Raw genomic sequence first — 7230 nt, forward strand, 5'->3', positions numbered from 1 at the left:
GGATCTTTTTTTTTCCCATCACACTGGCGGAAATGGGCTTCCATAACTTTCCACCCAGAAGCACCAGAACGCACCGACAAGTGTCAGAAATCAAGTTTGTGGGGAAAATCCGAGTTTAGGAGGAGCACGTGAAGGCAGCAGGAGTGTCAACCCTCCACCCCTCAAGGAAGCAGAGCCACATCCATCAGATTCATTAGATTCTCAGAGGTATACTATAGCCTCTCTCACCGTGTGACCCGCTGAACACCTGAACCGAGCGGCGACTCTGTGATCCGCAGCCTTGTTCGGGACAGGTTTCATCATCTCTGTGCGGATTTTTCCTCCCGATCAAGACAAGAGGAAGATGCGACGCCTCGGAGGAGGAGGAGGAGGAGACGAACTGGCCAGGCAGCAGCAGACACCTGAGAGGAAGATCTGAGTTTGTTTCCATAGCGTTAACGTAAGTGCGAATAAAATGTACTTTTCTGGAGCATCCCGCCCGGCGCGCGTCGGGGCGGAATAGCGGGTTGTTTGGTTGTTTTGCGGTCGTGGTGCGGTTCCGTGTTATTTGTCGTCTCCAGCTATCAGCCAGGCAGCGGTATGAGTCATAGGGCGCAGAGCTGGTGGAGGATCTGGTGTGGAAAAGTATCTGCAAAGCCTCCAAAACCCGTTCTTTTATCTGCTGCTGCGGATGCAAAACAGCGCGTTTGAGGCTCCTTTCTGTTTTTAGGCAAATTATTGGGTGTGCTGTGTGCGTGTGTGGGCGCGTGCGTGCGTGTTTGTGTGTGTGGATGGATTGAAACGATCCATTATGCATCTTGCCAGAGTTTGGGTATGACGTGTGTATGCATGTACTGTATGAGTGAATGATTGAATGAAGTGTGTGTGTGTGTGTGTGTGTGTGTGCTGGGTGTGTTTCTGCATGTGCGTGCGTGTGTGTGACATGATCTGTTATGCATCTTGAGTTTGGGTATGTACAGTATGTGTGTATACATGTATGTTTGTATATATGTATTAATGGCTGATAGAAAGAAGTGTGTGTGTGTGTGTGTGTGTGTGTGTCTCTCTCTCTCTCTCTCTGTGTGTGTGTGTGTGTGTGTGTACAGTATCGTTCAAGTGCTGTTGCAAACGAAATACCACGACTTGTCTGCACTTGTTTGCTTGTTTGCATATCACTGGAAAAAAATGCAACCAAGCTAAGTTATAATGTCGAAATGAATATTATTTCACACACACACACACACACACACACACACACACACAGATGAGAAGCTCCTGTGTCATCATGACAATAATGCGTATCTCCCTCCCTCCCATAGGCGGACTCAAGGTATTTGTTGACTCATAAATCACTTTGTAAACAAAGATCTCGGGAGCGCAGGTAATTAGTGGAAGCAGCCTTTATTGGTCTGGTAATGCAGTCTGGTCCCATGAGCTGCTGCAGGTTTATTGCTTCAGGTTCTTCAGCATCTATCCAGTTTCAATCCTCCGTGATGGACTCATATGGAAATTGAAGATTAAACTTGGCTTGCATCGTTGTTATTATTGTAATTATTATTTTTGGACTTCCTGACATTCACTATTCATTCAGCAGATAAATCTATCAACAAAAACGCTATAAAAAGCAAAAACGCCTCACAGCAAACGTGAGTCGAGGCCGCAGCCGTTCTCATATTGACGGACATTCGTTTCATTTTTTATGTTTTACTCGTCTTCCTCCCTCTTCTCTCCCTGTTCCATCCCATCACAACAAAGCTCTACCTCACGCCGCGTTCAGGTGCTGTCAGATTCACTGTAAACACGAGCTGCCGACTGGGGAAAAAAACCGCTCATGTCCGCCTCCTAGTGGTGATTACAAGCAAGGACGTGTGGGATTTTATTTTGTGGGATCCGATGTCTCTCACTTGCCGTCACAAATTGCGGAAGCGCAGCAACACAGGCGGAAAGCACTGCGGTGAATCTACCGCTCCTCAAGGTCTTTTACTGTAAGAAGAAGGTGATAATATCAGTTGATCGAATATTAGGGTTGGGTATCGTTTGGATTTTATTGATTCCGATTCTGCTTATCGAATCCGGTTCTTATCGAATCCCGGTTTCGATTCTTACCTTATTTTGGGGGACAAAAAGAAACCAAAATGTTTCAAGAATATGTGACCTGCTCTATCATTTTCAGTCACATTGACCCCTCAAAGCATTTTGAGTTTAATACACTGTTGGAAAGAGGTGAATTTAAGCTTTCTGGTGATATAAAAATTATCTTTGTACTCCAAAGACTGAGTGAGATGCACCCCTTCATGTCTTGACTGTTTCCAAACGATGTTTTTGAGAAAAAGGGCCTCAAAGATTGAAGTCAATTCTGAGGCATTTATTCAAATAAAGAAATCATTCAAACATAACATAACATACTAACATTACATTTGCAGTCTTGAGATGCCTGACAACTACGTTTTCCCGCGGATGAAACAATAATTTTGATTAGACAATAAAGTGAACGATGGTTCAACCTGTTACTATGCAGATATTCATTCATAATTTTAAGGGACACATAGTAAGGGAGAGAGGGACGGGGAGAAGTGTTGCCAGGTTCTTAGCGACAAAACCCTCCCAGTGCCAATTAAACCCATAAACAGCCCAATGATCAACGAAACTAGTCCAAAATAACAAACCAATAACAAAACTCCACAATACAACCCTGACAAACTTTATAAACAATGTTTTAAGTCCTACAGCATTTATAACATTTCCAAGTAACGTTACATTGAAAACTGTGAACCTGTCAACATGAGGAATGTGAGCTTTGTTGACAAATTAAGCTAGTAGTTCTGCTCGTCACCCTACCTTTATAAGCTTCAAAACTATATTTAGCGTTTGAATTTCACAATAATCTTTACACAGAATGAAAGCCAAGGCTTTATTTTATTAAAATCAGATGAAACCCCAAAACAGCCAAAAATCGATCTTTTCTCATAAAATCACGTTTATCCACAAATGCGCCATTGCGACTTCCGACTGAAAATGATAGAGTGGGTCACATATGGTTGGGTATCGTTGGGATTTTACCGATTCTCCCCATCGATCCGACTCTTTATCGATTCCCTTAAATGGACTTACAAACTTCACCGGTGTTTTTTCGACGCTGGTTTTCGAAAGACATGAGGGTGAGTGTGTGTACGTGACTCGCCAGCGTCCAATTATGTCATTTTTTGCGATTGACGGCACGCCGAAAGGGTCAAAAAGGTTGTTGTGCAGCTACCGGAGAGGCGTCCAGCTGTTTGAACTGCTTAACGATCGATCAGGGGAATCGTTAGTGCGGTCGCTTATCGATTCTGGTGGATTTTGGAAAAGTTGGAACCGGGACTAAAATCGGAACCGGTTCTCAATACCCAACCCTATCGAATACCTGATGATAACAAGAGGGAGGAGAGCAGGATCGCCATCTTGGATGAGGGCGTTGCAACAAGTGAAACACCTGAACGCTCGCAAGCTGCAGCGAGACGAAGACGTCGACCCGTTCTCCCGTTTCTTACGATGTGACACGAACGCGCCTATATAAGCCTCCGCCTATTCTTCTCCTCTTCCTTCTTTCCTTCTCTTCCTCTGTGTATTTTATCACGCTCTCTCTATCTCCCCTCATTTCCCCTCCTCTCCTCTCTCTTCTCCCTCCCTTCCCTCTGCTCGTCTCTCCTCCTCCCCTCCCATCCTCTCTCCTCCTCTCTTCACCTCCATTTCTTTTCTAGAGTCTCTTCTCCTCTCCTCCTTCTCTCTGAACCTCATCAACAAATCCATTTCCTCTCCCTCCTCCTCCTGCTCCCGCGGTTCCTTCCTTTAATGCAATAATCCTTGACATTTCCATATAAATAAATGTCCGTGTTGCTGCTCTGTGTCACAGATTGATATAACCCAACAGTGATTCAGCCTATATCTCAGTTGATGAAATCTTCTCCACTGTCTGTTCTGAACAGCCGGTGTCTGGCAGCTCTTTCCTCGGAAAAATCCTCTGCCGCACAGGAAGTGATGCGTTTTACGTTTCCGGTTTGTGTGGAATCAACAGAAGAAGAAGAACTGGGTAGTTAGCATGAGCAGCGATAGCCGCCATGGCTGAACAGACAAAGAAAAGAGAAACTCAAACTGCATCAACAACATCACATCCATATTCTGTATCTGCTCGTTCCATCTCTTTCTTGAAGCTCTAGCTGTTTATATTGAATGAAATATTTAAATACAAGACGCCATGTTTTTATGGCTGCACCATCACATCAAATGGAAAAAAATCTAGATGTTTGTGCATCATTATATACACGTTTCCCTGTAATTCAGCATGACATATTTGGTGTCTTTGGAAAAGTGAAAAAACTAGAATTTTAAATAAAGTTCTGTGGGTTTGAACAAAGCTTGGCCGTGCAACCTGCGTTTGTAACGATGGACCCAGTGGCGGGGGCGGCAGGGAAGAAGAGGTTAAAAATGGAGGTTTTTCAGAGGCACACTCAAAAGCGAGTGTTACGACAAATCTCCCAGAATTCCTTGCGAATCATCGGCAAGATGGTGGCTAACGGTGCACAAGCAAAAAAAAAGAAAACCACAAATATAAGTATTTTCTTCGTTAAGAAAGATTTAAAAATTATGATAACCATCGTATTATCTTAGTTTCATGTCGTTTCAATCTATTATAGACCTTTTCTTTATAACAAGCATAACAAAAAATCGCTAAAAAAATCGATATTCCGGCAACAAACTCGTCGCGTCTGTTTACGTAAACGCCATCGACGACTACTGATGACGTATCAGGGTCTTGAAGGGTTGTCCCATTTCGTAGGGGAAGATTTCAACCACGACCCCTTGCAACTCTGTTCCGAGGGGCGAGTCGAAAAGCGAGGGGCGCTCGAAAACGAGGGGTAAGGGTAAAAATAAGAAATGAGATTGGGCGTTAAGTGTTGGTTACTGGCGCTGTCTGTGGTGCTGAAACCTTCAAGAAGGATTCAACGTCCCACAGCTGGTTCTTGAACTCGGACCCGGACCTGTTCCTGCCTAAGAGTTCGTTCCACTCTGCATTTTGCGCAGGTCTCTAGTTCCATATTTGGCTCCTGGCACCAGTTTGTCAACCAGTTTAGCTGGACTGGGATCCAGTTCAAGATGTGGACTTATTGATGCTGTCGCCATGTTTTTCATGTTTTCAGCTTTTTGACGCTCTGTCTGTTCTCATCCTCCTTCTTGCTTTAACTAAACTTTCTGTTTCTTTTAACTATTCCAATTCTCCTTCTTATTTAAACTATTCCAATCTTTCCTTTAACAATTTCTTTTCTTCTTCTTCTTTTAGCTATTCCAATTCTTTTAACTATTCTTTTCTTCTTCTTGTTTTACAGTAGCTATTCCAATTCTTACAGTCCGTTATTACAGTCCTTCCTCGTTTAACTATTCCAATTCTCCTTCTTCTTCTTCTTCCAAAACTTCTTCTTTTAACTATTTCAATTCATCTTTGAACAATTCCAATTCTTTTTCTTCTTTTAACTATTCCAAACTTTCTTCTTTTAACTATCTCAGATGTCCTTCTTCTTTTAACTATTCTCCTTCTTCTCTATAACTATTCCAATCCGCACCTTTACTTTTACAGTAGAAATCTGAATGAGATACTGATATTCTTGGGTTATAGTGATATTATTCTACATTCTCAGGCATGTTCACCTCGTATCCCGTTCACATTTAGTTTTCACAGGGTGCATTAGCACAGTTTCCATGGTAATATTCGGAAATTCAGTCATACATTTTTAGACGTTTAGCTGACGCTCTTATCCAGAGAGAATTACAGTCAGTGAGAACAGTGCTTCAGTGTTTTGATTAAAAGACACTTTGGAAAGACACATGAGGCTGTTCCGGGGATCAAACCCCGTGACCTTTTAGTGACGGGACGGCCTCCCTAACCAGTATGCCCTTCTCTCCCATCTCTCTCTCTCTCTCTCTCTCTCTCTCTCTTTCTCTCTCTCTCTCTCTCTCTCTCTCTCTCTCTCTCTCTCTCTCCCACTCCTAACCACCTGTAGTGTATTGACCAGAAACAGCAGGATTCAGCCTTCCTAAGATGATTAATGCATAGATAAGATTCCCACCTGATACCAAGGGCTTGGCTGCAGCAACACTCTTCTCCAAGTCCAATATGGTGTGTGTGTGTGTCTGTGTGTGTGTGTGTGTCTGTGTGTGTGTGTGCGCGCATGCTACTTCCTTTCTTGAGAGGATCAAATGTCAGCACATCAGAGATTTAGTTATACAAACATTTCTCAGAGGCAGAGCTGCTCTGGAGGCAGAAATAATCTCATTGGTTGATCCTCAGTGGGCGGAGCCAAAGAACCGCAGTTTTTTTCGTAGAAGTTAGCAAACCTGAATGGCAAAGAAGGAAAAATAAACAAAACAATTACTTCTTTTTTTTATTAAGTCATGACCATGACATCATGATGTTGAAGGTCAGCAGCTAGCTAACTAGCTAACCTAGCTAGCTATAGACTAGTATGGCTAGTTTGAACTTGAAGGTCAGCTAGGCTAACTAGCTAACCTAGATAACTTAGTATGGATAGATTGTATTTTTTCAGTTAGCAGCAGAGCGCTAGGCTTCGTAATATTAGCCTCCTCCTCTCTTACCTCTTGTCTTTCTTGCTGGACTTCAGTTTAACATTTAGTGATGGGTTGATTCACAAATCAGTTGTTCATTTAAACCAGTGGTTCTCAACCTGGGGGTCAGGACCCCGCAGGCGGTCACGGGATAATTTTGGTTGCAAAATGCTTCATGGGATAAGAAAAAACCCTGATTTTTCTCAAATTTTTGAGAAATACTGAATAGGTTTCTTCCTCTAGCGTGCTCTTATAATTGATTAAATGAAACAACCTGAAAAGGGAAAATCATTCTTAGGTTGAACTGTTCACCACTCTGCATGTGCAGCCTGTGACGGTCGTTGTAAGAGGTCACGAAACAGAAAGGTTGAGAACCACTGATTTAAACAAGACGTTGCAGTGAGTTGAGTTAAACCTCAGTGGGCGGAGCCAAAGAACGGCAGTTTTTCTGGCTAAGCAACATTAGACTGAAGCCCAGTGAAAAAGACAAGAGGTAAGAGAGGAGGAAGCTAATATTATGAAGCCTAGCGCTCTGCTGCTAACTGAAAAAATACAATCTAGTCTTTCTCATATTGCCTGATTTCAGGTAGCAGAATCTTTCCAAAACAGAAGTGTAGCGTTTAGGAATGAAACCTTGAAATGAACCGGTGGGTAAAC

The 7230-nt window shown here is 42.9% G+C and overlaps 1 protein-coding gene across 1 annotated transcript in view; it reads left to right on the forward strand.

Moving 5' to 3' along the window:
- The first annotated feature begins 237 nt into the window (after window positions 1–237).
- The window catches only part of rab27b (RAB27B, member RAS oncogene family), an 89488-nt gene continuing 82495 nt past the window's right edge, over window positions 238–7230 (forward strand). The window contains exon 1 of the mRNA XM_078288443.1: window positions 238–439. The gene's annotated coding sequence lies outside the window, so the exon portion shown is untranslated. The remainder of the gene's footprint in view (window positions 440–7230) is intronic.

Source organism: Centroberyx gerrardi, chromosome 2 (assembly GCF_048128805.1).
Source record: "Centroberyx gerrardi isolate f3 chromosome 2, fCenGer3.hap1.cur.20231027, whole genome shotgun sequence".
In the NCBI taxonomy this organism is placed as follows: domain Eukaryota; kingdom Metazoa; phylum Chordata; class Actinopteri; order Beryciformes; family Berycidae; genus Centroberyx; species Centroberyx gerrardi.